General features: G+C 40.2%; 1 long non-coding RNA gene across 1 annotated transcript; it reads left to right on the forward strand.

Moving 5' to 3' along the window:
• Positions 1 to 1,544: 1,544 nt before the first annotated feature.
• LOC126203746 (uncharacterized) lies at positions 1,545 to 8,618 on the forward strand. Its single transcript, XR_007540365.1, has 2 exons — positions 1,545 to 2,965; positions 7,383 to 8,618. It is a non-coding gene; the product is annotated as an uncharacterized LOC126203746 (long non-coding RNA).
• Positions 8,619 to 13,411: the final 4,793 nt, after the last annotated feature.

Consider the following 13,411-nt stretch of genomic DNA (forward strand, 5'->3'; position numbering starts at 1 on the left):
ACGTCACAGACTACTAATGACTTCATGCGCCTAATCAAGGTGTCATATGTCACGTGCTCCAGTAAGGTCTTCAAAGTTACCACACAAAGTTCAAAATTTGTGCAGTACACACATAAACAGACATGTCTAGGTGGGAGTGGCACTCTCCACTTGCATAAAATATTGATCTTCCAATATGTGAAGTTGTATAGTTGCACTTATAAATTGCAAAAGTTTATTTAATACTGCGAGTCATATACCTCTTCACTTTCACAACTTTTTGACCTTTAGCTGTTACAGTTATAGTGTCTTTTTTGTTGGCACTCTGACGAAAAGTCCCATGTATCTTCCAGATAAAATGACTGCACTATTTGAGCTTGAGCTGCTTCTACAGGATGACCATAATAGGGATCTGGTCTTCCAAAGACTCCTTTTATGGACCTCACATTCCTTGATTTATCTACCATGTACTTTGATACTGATGAAACATGGTTTGCAATTGTTTTGTTTGAAAATTTCTCTGGAATAATAGTTAAAACTTGTGCCTTTTCACTGTAGGATGCACAATATTCAACAGCTGAATTGACATTTGTGAAAAATTCCTGGAAAGAGGTGCAAGAGTACTTTGGTTCATTTTCTTCTGAAGATGGAATTTCTACTTTGAAGAGTGTGGTCAGTTTTGCTGTAGTGTATTCATCCATACCTTTCTCTGCACTTTCTCGGTGCATAGAGCTATGACTCTACTTCACTCACCATGGTTTCATAACAGGACTAACATCTACCTCTGTAGTTGACTGATTCAGACCATTTAATTCTTCCCCTATTGATGCAAAATCTGCACCATGGGAAGCTTCACCTTGTTTAGATACTATCATTGTTGTTATTTTGTCAAAATATTTAGAATCACAAAAAGTTGTCACTGGAAACATCTTCACTGAAACAGTCTTCAAATGGTAACACTTATTCCCAACCTGAACACAGTCTGTTTTTTTTTTGTCTCTTATATAACACTCTTTCATGGATATGCAAATAGTCAGCACACTTCACTCTCCTGTGCTCTGTCAGAAGACATTTCAAACAGTCCTTTTCACAAAACACACTGCAACTGTGTCAACTGACAAATTCCTCAGGAAAACACAAAACTCAATGGATGGTCTCAGATTTCTTAGATGCCTCTTTATTAAACAAATTAGCTCTGAACAACTACAATACAGAAACCTACAATGAACAACCACAACAAAGAAACTACAACAAATTGTAAGAAATAACTGCAACAATGAAAGTGATAAGAAACAATTGCAACAAAGACAATAGATAGAAACAGTGTAACAAAGAAATCAGTAACAAACAACTAAAGTGAAGACATACATTACCCTTGAAAGTGAAAAAAAAAAGATTTTTTTAAAATAAAACCTGTCCAACTTAAAATTGGAAGCTCTCCTTTACAGAGAATAGAGTACTACATGATATTTAAAAAAAAAAAAAAAAAAAAAAAAAAAAAAAAAAAAAAAAAAAAAAAAAATCTAACGTTTCTGGATTGGCATGTTTGGAAAAGACAAATTTTGTAAATTATAAAAAATATTCAAAAGGCAACAGTAAAAGTACTTTGACAAATATGTCCAAATGAAGGATACTATTGTAATCATAAAGCAATTACCTTTCAAATAAAAAAAAACTTTAACAAAATATCTAGAACTGTTACAGAAATACAGCATTTAAAAAAAATTTCCAAAATTCTCATCTTCAAAATGGTGTTCGCAGTGTCATCTTTGGAGACCTGTATCTCGGGGCCGGAGTTTCTTGGAGAAAACAAAAGAGTACTTATTTTTTACTTACCCCTGAATTTTAACATATGCTAAATTCAATAATATCTGAGACTATGAAGGTAATCCTCCTTCCTGAAGTAATATGGATTGTGCCAGTATATAAAATTTATTTGGAAAAAATGGGCCTCAATTACTTTGCCTGTGTATAAGGTAAGTTAAGTCTGCCACAGGAATGTGATGCCTGTGGTAAGGGATTGGGATTGGGAGTCAGAATGGCATAGCGATTGACTAGGATGTTTTGTAGGTTGGGTGGGTGACAGAACACCTCTTTAGGAGGGATAGAAAGGATCTTGGACAGAATGTCCCCCATTTCAGACTAGGATGAGAGATAATCATTGCCTTGGCAAAGGATATGGTTCATTTGCTCCAGTCCGGGGTGATAATGGTTGGTGACGGTGGCACTCCATTGAAGCTGATTCTTAGGGCTGATGATATGGCACAGCAAACCTCTTTGGGATCAGGTGAGGGGTGTTGCCTCTCTGTGAAGACCTTACTGAGGCCTTCAGCAGTTTTCGTCACTGCAGATACATTGTCCATGGGTGGCTAGGCCATATGAGTGGTATTTTTCAGTGTGGAAGGGATGGCAGCTATTGAAATGCAGGTACTGTTGGTAAGTCGGTTTAATGTGGACGGAGGTATGGATGGAGCTGTCAGAGAGGTGGAGACCCACATCCAGCAAGATGGTGCATTAGATAGAGGAGGACCAGGTGGAGCGGATGGTGAAAAAGGTGTTGAGGCTGTTGAAGGAATGAGGATTGGGTGTCTTGGCCCTGAGTCCAGATCATGAGAATATCGTCAATGAATCTGAACCAGACTAGGAGTTGGGAGTTTTGAGAGGCTAGAAAGGTTTTTTCTAGATTTCCCATAAATAATTTGGCATAGGAGGGTGCCATGTAGGTGACCATGGCTGTACTGCAGATTTGTAAGCCTTCCCTCTGAAGGAAAACTAGTTGTGGGTTAGGATATATGTAGTTGGTAAGGTATATAAGGAATGAGACGGTGTTTCCGGTGTCTGAAGGACATTGGGAGAGGTAGCATTTGATAGCGACAAGGCCGCGGGCATGAGGGATTTTGATGCATAGGTAGGTGACATCAACAGTGATGAGTAGGGATCCAGGAGGGTAATGGAGTGGGGTGGTGGGAAGTTGGTGAGAGAAGTGGTTAGTATCTTTGATGTTTGTTTATTTATTTATTTATTCTTCACACTTACAGCCTATTATCTGAAAAGCTACAATAGGGCATACAGTTCATGTTTTCTTGGATGATGATGATAATAAACTTATGTATTAACTACTTCAGATACTTGAAATTTTAAACATTGTTATTGGCTGAATTCGAGCAACCATGCATTAACTTACATACAGAATGTATGTATAACCATCTCGGCTACATAAAATTGCTGTCAAATTGACCATGGTTTTGACAGCACTAAGATGGTCTTCATGCAGTGTGACGGTAGCGGCGGTTTGATGCAGTTCTTGGCCCTAAGCGACCTTGCGACTGCCATTGTATTTCGGTGGAACGTTTTATTCCAATTGACAAATATGTTATATTTTTACAGTTTAATTTTATTCCTGTTATAATTTCAATTTGACAAGAGCATTTTTACTCAGATGTTTTTCACCTATGGTGTGATTACAAGTAATCCTATGTAATTTTTATTCTGATGAAGAACACGTTAGTGCTGTCGAAACTGTGGTCAGTTTCACAACAATTTTATGCAACCGAGTTGGCTATACATACGTTCTGTAATCATATATTTCTGATACTGATTTTTTTTTAATACTACAACTACAAAACTACAATAAAACCCTTAATCAGTTATCCAACTAAAAATGTTACCTTAAGCACTACAGATCTGTTCTGTGTTTGTTCATTTATTTAGGTGGCTTTAACCTTTAGATGGTTATTTCCACTATTGGATTCACCCTGATACTATCCTGACCAACAGCCACTGTCTGCTAAAGTTTCTGGGTGTCGGGCAGCATGTTAGCAGCGTTTCCACTGTAACAAGCAATTCTGCTACTCTCTGTTATGGCAAAAGTCCACATTTCCATGTCACTTGCACCCATGCAGTGTAAATTCTTGAGAAACTATTTCATTTGGTGATTGCCAACATCAGTTGTCTTCTCTCCATCTGCAGAATATCTTGTCTAGCCAGGAGGGCAGCATGTTGATGAGTGGTTGAATGTCTTGCGAATGCCTGAAGTGTCCCATTCATTTTGCCATGGTTGTAATATGTGATATTGCTGCCATAAGATGTTGCCCTCGGGTGACAATCTGTACAGTTATTGGCACACTGGGGATCTTTCTTGCCTTGGTATATGGTTCTTGAAGGCATAATATGTCTAACTGCAACTCTTCTGTTATTCTTCTAGTCTCGTGCAGTACATTGACACTTCTGATGGCTTTAAGCTGTCCTATTTTTCTTTCCATTAGGGATGAGGGTTATATATTCAAGAATTTTGCTCTTCTCATTTGTAATCCCTTGTTATATGACAGTGTGTCATCACGAAGTATATGTATGACATATCTAATGAGAACTATTCATTTTTTATGCAGAAACCTGTTTCAATAATGTCAGTTTTTCCACTTCAGTTGGCAGATTGTTCACTTTGAGATGGATTCTGTCTACGAAATCAGGTGCAGCAAAAGTAACATACTCTGCTGCTGGGCACATTTTCATTACCAGATGTCTTAATGCTGCAGTAAGCATCATTGGCTCTTACAGCCAAATGAGTTGCGTAACATTCCCTGTGCTTTCATAAATATGTCGTAGATCTGTTCCAGTCTGTGTTTAATTATTTACTTCTCTCTCTGGGGAATCTTCTTTTACTTCTGTAGACAGGTTGTGTGTTGTCGCATTCCACATACAGTTGCCCAGTTGGTGTCACCAAATTCTGATCACTTGTGTCATATATCACTCATATATCCATCTGTGATCTTGCTCCTCTGTTATACCACATAGTCCTTAATTTTTGCCAAAAACCTCTTAACTGATTTTGCATAGGTGCATGATGCTCTAATTTGGCCCATGTGACATGCACTATACTATGGTACTTGCTGGTCACATTTTTTTCATAAATTCCTTGCTCTTTCGGTGTCCCTCCTCCTCAAATGTGATTTATGTTTCTTATATGGATGGCACTTGTTGGTATCATCAGAATCCGCATTTCTCTCTACCGTTATGAGATGCTTATCCATAATCCATTCTTAAAACTGCGTTGTTAGGAAGGTTTGATACATGTGACGTTCACTTCGGTTCCCTGACCACTTTTTACCCGTTTTTATATGGCACATACACTGCTGCTTGTTTGATTTTATTGGAATCTTTTCAGATATGATCTTCTTCCCCACAGTGTGCACAAATTACTACTTGTTTGCCACAATTGTTTGCCAAATGACCAAGGTCTTGGCATTGAGTGCACCACCTCACTACTAAATAGTCTTTCACTGAAAGCAAACGAAATCCAAGATACACTTTTTGTTGCTTCATGAGAGCTGTTCTAACCTCAGGGCTCACTTCAGTAACTTGATGGACCACTTTTGTTTCCATTGGTGCTGTCCTAAATCATACTGTAAAGCCACTTTGTAAGCTTTCCTTGGTCATTTCAACTTCAATGTTCTGCATGCTGCACTAATAACCTCGCTGTTGAATGCCCATAAGCACCAAACCAAGGTCCTGCATGTATAGTGTATCTTTTAGTGTCTTTGCATCTGTGTTCTCTGGAATGTCGTACACTATCAGTAAAGGTCTCTTTTACTGAGGCTGTTCACAAATCAGTGTCTTGCACCTTTTTGTTGTTCAGTATCTTTTCTGTGTCACTTTGTGTAGCAGTTCCCAGGATGACTTCATTATTGGTTTGCTTGATTTTCCTTATACAAATTTTATGTTTGGTGGTGTTCATTAATTACTAGGTTGTGTCAATAGCATCACATTTGCACATGTTTTTGCTGGTGTTTGTGAATTTTCTCTGTAACTGTCATTTTCTTTTTGTAGGCATTCCAACCTGCCCATTGCAAATCTTTGATGTAAAAATCTAAGTCTCAGACAGTTGGTTGGAAGTGTTGCTCAAGAAAAGTGGAATTCTTTCAGTGAAAGTGCAGTAGTATTCCAGGCCACCTGTGAAAGCAGCCAACTCTGCTACAAACACTGCACAGCCTTTTATGTTGGCATGATTACTAACCAGCTGTCCATTGGGATGAATGTCCACCTCCAAACTGTTTTCAAGAACAAAGTTGACCTGTGGCACAACATGCAGTTGAGTGCAACATGCTTAATTTCAGTGGCTTCTTCACAACCCAAACCATCTGGATCCTTCTCTCAACCACCAGCTTCTCTGAACTGTGCAGATGGGAGTTTTTCTTATGACACATCCGCTGCTCCCCATAATCATCCTGGCCTCAATCTCAGGTAACCCGCTGTTGCCGCACCCTCCACCCAACAGTTTCCCCTTTCTCCATCCTATCTCCCCTACCCACTTCATGTTCCCATGTTGCCTTCAGTGTGTGCCACATCTCGACGGTCACTACAATCGTGCCGGCCAGTATAACTGCCACCCCCCTGTCCTGCATTGCTAGCCAGAAATTGGCTGCCCTGCCTCCCTCTGAGCTGCTAGCCACCCACCCCAGTCGCTCTCTCTGCCCCCTGCCTCCTTGTCCCTCTTCATACTGCACCCAACACTACCCCCACCATGACGAGTCTGCTTGCCCAAAAATAATGTTGGCACTATTAGTCCAGCAGGCACCATGTAGGGGCCCCTCCAGTCCCCTCAACAGCTTATGATTGGCCTTCTCCACTCCCCTCCCCACCTCCATCCCCCCTCCCTCCACTCCCCTCTGTCCCTCTAGCTCATCAAAGGATAACTCCGAAAGTTAAGAAGTTGTCTTTTTTTGTGCACCTATTGACAAATTGTCTCTAATCCAGATTAAGTTGTATGATGCACTGATACAGAAATGCAGTTACTCTAAGGATGAATTCATGCAGGACAAAATGGTACTTTGAGCTGGATGAAACTGGTTGTGTGTGTGAGAGAGAGAGAGAGAGAGAGAATAAATGAACCTGTTCACAGAAATATCATTTTAGAGCTGTGTTACATTCCTTATTAATGTAAAAAATATTGTAACTATGATTTAAAATTTCTGAGATGTCTCCTGTCTGTAAAACAAATAGTTTGAAAATGTACATTGTGAGATGAATAAATCACAGTTCACTGCATTTCTGCAATATATTATTTGGGACCATCTTCCAAAACTTGCATTTTTATTGTGTAAATACCATTTGCACCCAGAAATTACTGCTTAGATAAGAAAACAGAAATGAATGTAGGTGATATTGTAATTCCGTACATTTTCTTATTTCAGATTGTATCATCATTATTTTATGGCTGATCTTCATTTTACTGGTTTTCTGAGGACTAGCAAACTCTTAGATTTTTGTTTTTGCAATTTAAAATTAATTTATGTGGACACTAGTGATAGAGTTGCTTTATTGATGCGTATCAGTGTACAACTCTCATACTATGAAGTTTGTCCACAAAATACATATAAAAGTTAAATAATGTCTTTATGTTACAGGTTGCAGTCACCACGAGGTGGGACTACTGCTGTAATCAATCCCATCAATGCTCAGTTCCAGTCAGAGCACTCTGCGTGAAAGTGGGAGTGTTCGGCAGTTTGTTGACTGTTACCCTTTTTCACCTTCCGTCGGCGTGGAGCTCTCTCTGATTAAGGAACAGCGCATCAACATCAAGTTTCTTGCAAAGCCAGGCAAGAATGGCCATGAGATTTGTGAGTGTTTGAAACAGGTTTACGGAGATAATTCTCTGAAGGAACCAACCGTGAACAAGTGGTTAAAACAGTTCCGGGATGGCCGGGAAGAAGTGAACGATGACCCTCGCCCAGGATGCCCGTCGACATCGCGTTCCGATGCAAATGTTGAACGAATTCGGGCTTGTGTTCTTAGAGACCGTAGATTGACAGTCAGAATGATTGCTGACGAGCTGTCAATCCGCAAAACAATCGTTCATGAAATCCTGACACAAAAACCTGAAATAAAGAAATTGTGTGCGAAAATCGTACCGAAGCTCTTGACGCCAGAACAGAAAGCAAAGAGGGTCGAGTGCTGTGAGGATTGGTTGGAAGCAGAGGAACGAGGGAACTTTCTCAACCGAGTCATCACCGGAGACGAGTCCTAGTTTTACGAATTCGATGTGGAGCTCAAATCTCAAAGCAAGGAATGGAAACTAGCAGGAGAACCGAGAACGAAAAAGTTGCGAAAATCAAGGTCCAATGTGAAGACAATATTGATTGTTTTCTTTGATTCTAGGGGCATTGTTCACAAGGAGTTTGCCCCTCCCGGCCAGAGAGTGAACGGAAATTTTTACGTTGAAGTTCTGACACGTCTCAGAGCTCGTGTGGCCCAAGTTCAACTGGAGTTGGCAAAAGGGGGCAGGTGGATCCTTCATCATGACAATGTGCCCGCTCACATGTCACTCGTTGTGTGAGAGTTTTTGGCCCGAAGCTCAATCACCGTGACAAACCATCCGCCTTATTCGCCCGATTTAGCCCCGTGTGACTTCTTCATGTTCCCGAAATGCAAAATGGTGCTTTGGGGGTGGCACTTGGGAGATGTGGAAGCCATCAAGGCGGAAACGACACTGCAACTGAACAACATCACAACTGAAGACTTTCAGCAATGTTATCAACAGTGGAAACGGCGTTGGCAGAAGTGTATCGCGTCTCAGAGCGAGTTCTTTGGAGACCATGTTGTAATACCTGAATAATTGTAAAATAAAGTTATTATTCAACTTTTATATGTATTTTCCGGACAAACCTCGTATCCGTAATGCATTAACTTACATAATATTTGCACTAATGTTACCATTGACATCTCTTATGCATAGAGTAGAACCAGTTTCTAGTTTTCTTTTTGAGTAATTGCATATTAGAATCATTCACCCTGATAACATCACCACCAATTCATAATGACACACACTCTAACAAGGAACCCCTTGAGTGTGAGGTCATAAGTTCAATCTTTAGTAAGGCTCCTTTGAAAGTGTTTTGTTAACAATTATGACAGGAAAAATATTATCTGCTAATGACTCACCAAGAGCACCAGGAGTGCGACAGAAAATGAGTGTCTGGGAGGTGCAGATTCAACTTTCTATGGGATGTATGTATTATACTTCTCAAAATGGACACTGTCCACATTCAAGAAATGTTCAAAGTAAACCATTAACTTGCACCATGAATGTTTGTTGTTGTGGTCTTCAGTCCTGAGACTGGTTTGATGCAGCTCTCCATGCTACTCTATCCTGTCCAAGCTTCTTCATCTCCCAGTACCTACTGCAGCCTACATCCTTCTGAATCTGCTTAGTGTATTCATCTCTTGGTCTACCCTCCACGCTGCCCTCCAATACTAAATTGGTGATCCCTCGATGTCTCAGAACATGTCCTACCAACCGATCCCTTCTTCTAGTCAAGTTGTGCCACAAGCTCCTCTTCTCCCCAATTCTAGTCAGTACCTCCTCATTAGTTATGTGATCTACCCATCTAATCTTCAGCATTCTTCTGTAGCACCACATTTCGAAAGCTTCTATTCTCTTCTTGTCTAAACTATTTATCATCCACGTTTCACTTCCATACATGGCTACACTCCATACAAATACTTTCAGAAATGACTTCCTGACATTTAAATCTATACTCGATGTTAACAAATTTTTCTTCTTCAGAAACGCTTTCCTTGCCATTGCCAGTCTACATTTTATATCCTCTTCCCAACCACTGCTTCCCTTTCATGCCCCTCGACTCTTATAACTACCCATCTGCTTTCTGTACAAATTGTAAATAGCCTTTCATCCCTGTATTTTACCCCTGCCACCTTCAGAATTTGAAAGAGAGTATTCCAATCAACATTGTCAAAAGCTTTCTCTAAGTCTACAAATGCTAGAAATGTAGGTTTGCCTTTCCTTAATCTTTCTTCTAAGATAAGTCGTAGGGTCAGTATTGCCTCACGTGTTCCAACATTTCTACGGAATCCAAACTGATCTTACCCGAGGTCGGCTTCTATCAGTTTTTCTATTTGTCTGTAAAGAATTCGCGTTAGTATTTTGTAGCTGTGGCTTATTAAACTGATAGTTCGGTAATTTTCACATCTGTCAACACCTGCTTTCTTTGGGATTGGAATTATTATATTCTTCTTGAAGTCATGAGGGTATTTCGCCTGTCTCATACATCTTGCTCACCAGATGGTAGAGTTTTGTCAGGACTGGCTCTCCAAAGGCTGTCAGTAGTTCTAATGGAATGTTGTCTACTCCAGGGGCCTTGTTTCGACTCAGGTCTTTCAGTGCTCTGTCAAACTCTTTACGCAGTATCACATCTCCCATTTCATCTTCATCTACATCCTCTTCCATTTCCATAATATTGTCCTCAAGTACGTTGCCCTTGTATAGACCCTCTATATACTCCTTCCACCTTTCTGCTTTCCCTTCTTTGGTTAGAACTTGGTTTCCATCTAAGCTCTTGATATTCATACAAGTGGTTCTCTTTTCTCCAAAGGTCTCTTTAATTTTCCTGTAAGCAGTATCTATTTTACCCCTGGTGAGATAAGCCTCTACATCCTTACATTTGTCCTCTAGCCATCCCTGCTTAGCCATTTTGCACCTCCTGTCGATCTCATTTTTGAGACGTTTGTATTCCTTTTTGCCTGCTTCATTTACTGCATTTTTATATATTCTCCTTTCATCAATTAAATTCAATATTTCTTCTGTTACCCAAGGGTTTCTACTAGCCCTCGCCTTTTTACCTAATTGATCCTGTGCTGCCTTCACTATTTCATCTCTCAATGCTACCCATTCTTCTTCTACTGTATTTCTTTCCCCCATTCTTGTCAATTGTTCCCTAATGCTCTCCCTGAAGCTCTCTACAACCTGTGGTTCTTTCAGTTTATCCAGGTCCCATCCCCTCAAACTCCCACCTTTTTGCAGTTTCTTCAGTTTTAATCTACAGTTCATAACCAATAGATTGTGGTCAGAGTCCACATCTGCCCCTGGAAATGTCTTACAATTTAAAACCTGGTTCCTAAATCTCTGTCTTACCATTATATAATCTATCTGATACCTTTTAGTATCTCCAGGGTTCTTGCATGTATACAACCTTCTTTCATGATTCTTGAACCAAGTGTTAGCTGTGATTAAGTTATGCTCTGCGCAAAATTCTACCAGACGGCTTCCTCTTTAATCTCTTAGCCCCAATCCATATTCACGTACTATGTTTCCTTCACTCCCTTTTCCTACTCTCGAATTCCAATCACCCATGACTATTAAATTTTCATCTCCCTTCACTATCTGAATAATTTCTTTTATCTCATCATACATTTCATCAATTTCTTCGTCATCTGCAGAGCTAGTTGGCATATAAACTTGTACTACTGTAGTAGGTGTGGGCTTTGTGTCTATCTTGGCCACAATAATGCGTTCACTATGCTGTTTGTAGTAGCTTACCCGCACTCCTATTTTTTTATTTATTATTAAACCTACATCTGGATTACCCCTATTTGCTTTTGTATTTATAACCCTGTATTCACCTGACCAAAAGTCTTGTTCCTCCTGCCACTGAACTTCACTAACTCCCACTATATCTAATTTTAACCTATCCACTTCCCTTTTTAAATTTTCTAACCTACCTGCCCGATTAAGGGATCTGACATTCCACGCTCCGATCCGTAGAACGCCAGTTTTCTTTCTCCTGATAACGACATCCTCTTGAGTAGTCCCCGCCCAGAGATCCGAATGGGGGACTATTTTACCTCCAGAATATTTTACCCAAGAGGACGCCATCATCATTTAATCATACAGTAAAGCTGCATGCCCTCGGGAAAAATTACGGCTGTAGTTTCCCCTTGCTTTCAACCGTTCGCAGTACCAGAACAGCAAGGCCATTTTGGTTATTGTTACAAGGCCAGATCAGTCAATCATCCAGACTGTTGCCCCTGCAACTACTGAAAAGGCTGCTGCCCCTCTTCAGGAACCTCACGTTTGTCTGGCCTGTCAACAGATACCTCTCCGTTGTGGTTGCACCTACGGTACGGCTATCTGTGTTGTTGAGGCACGCAAGCCTCCCCACCAACGGCAAGGTCCATGGTTCATGGGGGGACACCATGAATACCAATTGAAAAATGGTGCACCACAGTGATGATGAAGGTTCACACCATCAAGATCACAGGTGAATTCTTTGGGAGTTACAAATGTGCAGGACGTCGAGCTAGGTACCCATGCTTAAAGAACCCACACAGAATTGTATTGGTGTCATGAGCTGATGGGAACTGATGGAATATGATGGTGTGCAACTGAATGTGAAACAGTCTATTGTGGAGCTTATCGTGGAACTGACTATCCTGTAAGGTGTAGCTGCAGGTAGTGGGATATGTTTTATAGGCAAGGAAAAAGCAGACATCCAGAGGCTGAATTTGACCAGTGGTTCCAGGTGCTGAATTTGTCCAGTGGTTCGAGGTGGTGTGAATTGCAATGCCATACACTTTTCAGGAGGGATAGTTTGCTGTAAAGGAATGTAATTTTTACATACAGACCAGGAATCAAGCAAAAGCAAGTTATTTTGACCAGCTATTGACCAAAACCAGTGCTCATACCATAATTGTAGTTGTCTTATGTCCATTTTCCCACTCTTGCTTTCAGTGACGTAAATATTCCCTACCGCCCATGCAAGATCATGCATTTGAGAAAGAATCATGGGGGGTAGTACACCACCTACTTCTTGCAGCACAATAAATAGCTTTCCAGCCAATTTACCACTTAATTTAACAGTTGGCCTAATAGTATAAAAATGCTTTAAGGCATTGATGTTAGTTGATCTTGATACTACTCTCTCTTGATACCTCTAATTTCCATGGTTCCTTTGATATGAATTTCATCTTGAAATTCCAGCTGGTCAGAGTTGAAAATAAATTCTTTACTAAAAGATGAGATAAGTTTGAATATCTCATCTACAAATTTTTGGCCCAATCCTGCATTTGATATGCACCGTTGAGTTGATGCTTCGTTTGAAATTTTGTTATCTTACATCTTCCAATTCTGTAGAACTGTTTGAAGTTATGCAACCATCCATTGCTCCCATTGAAGTCACTGTAATCTATGTTGTGTGCAGTTTGGTGTGCACAGTACACTAGGTAACTTATCATGCACATCTTGTAAATCGAACTGAGCATCTTTGAAATGTGCAGACACCAGTTTTTGTAACAAGTGTGCCTTGTCCTCCTTTGAATTTACATAGTTTTTCTTATGCTCTACACTGTCATATTGCTGCGGACTTATTCAAAATCTATTCATAATCCCCCACCCCCTTCAGTGCTGCAGGGGATCTTCCATGTACATAATTATATTTAATAGCTCCTCCTTGGGCAATAATTGTCCTTTACCACATTTCACTGGATTTGTGGCTCCCTTTCCAACAGGGATCAGGGATGATGAACTACATGCCTCGACATCTGTTTCAATATCACTTTCGCTTGTTAAGCACATATCATCATCATTGCACAGTCAAGCATATACAACATCACACATACAACTGACTCATCTTGCAGAAAC

The sequence above is a fragment of the Schistocerca nitens genome, chromosome 9, assembly GCF_023898315.1.
Source record: "Schistocerca nitens isolate TAMUIC-IGC-003100 chromosome 9, iqSchNite1.1, whole genome shotgun sequence".
Lineage (NCBI taxonomy): Eukaryota > Metazoa > Arthropoda > Insecta > Orthoptera > Acrididae > Schistocerca > Schistocerca nitens.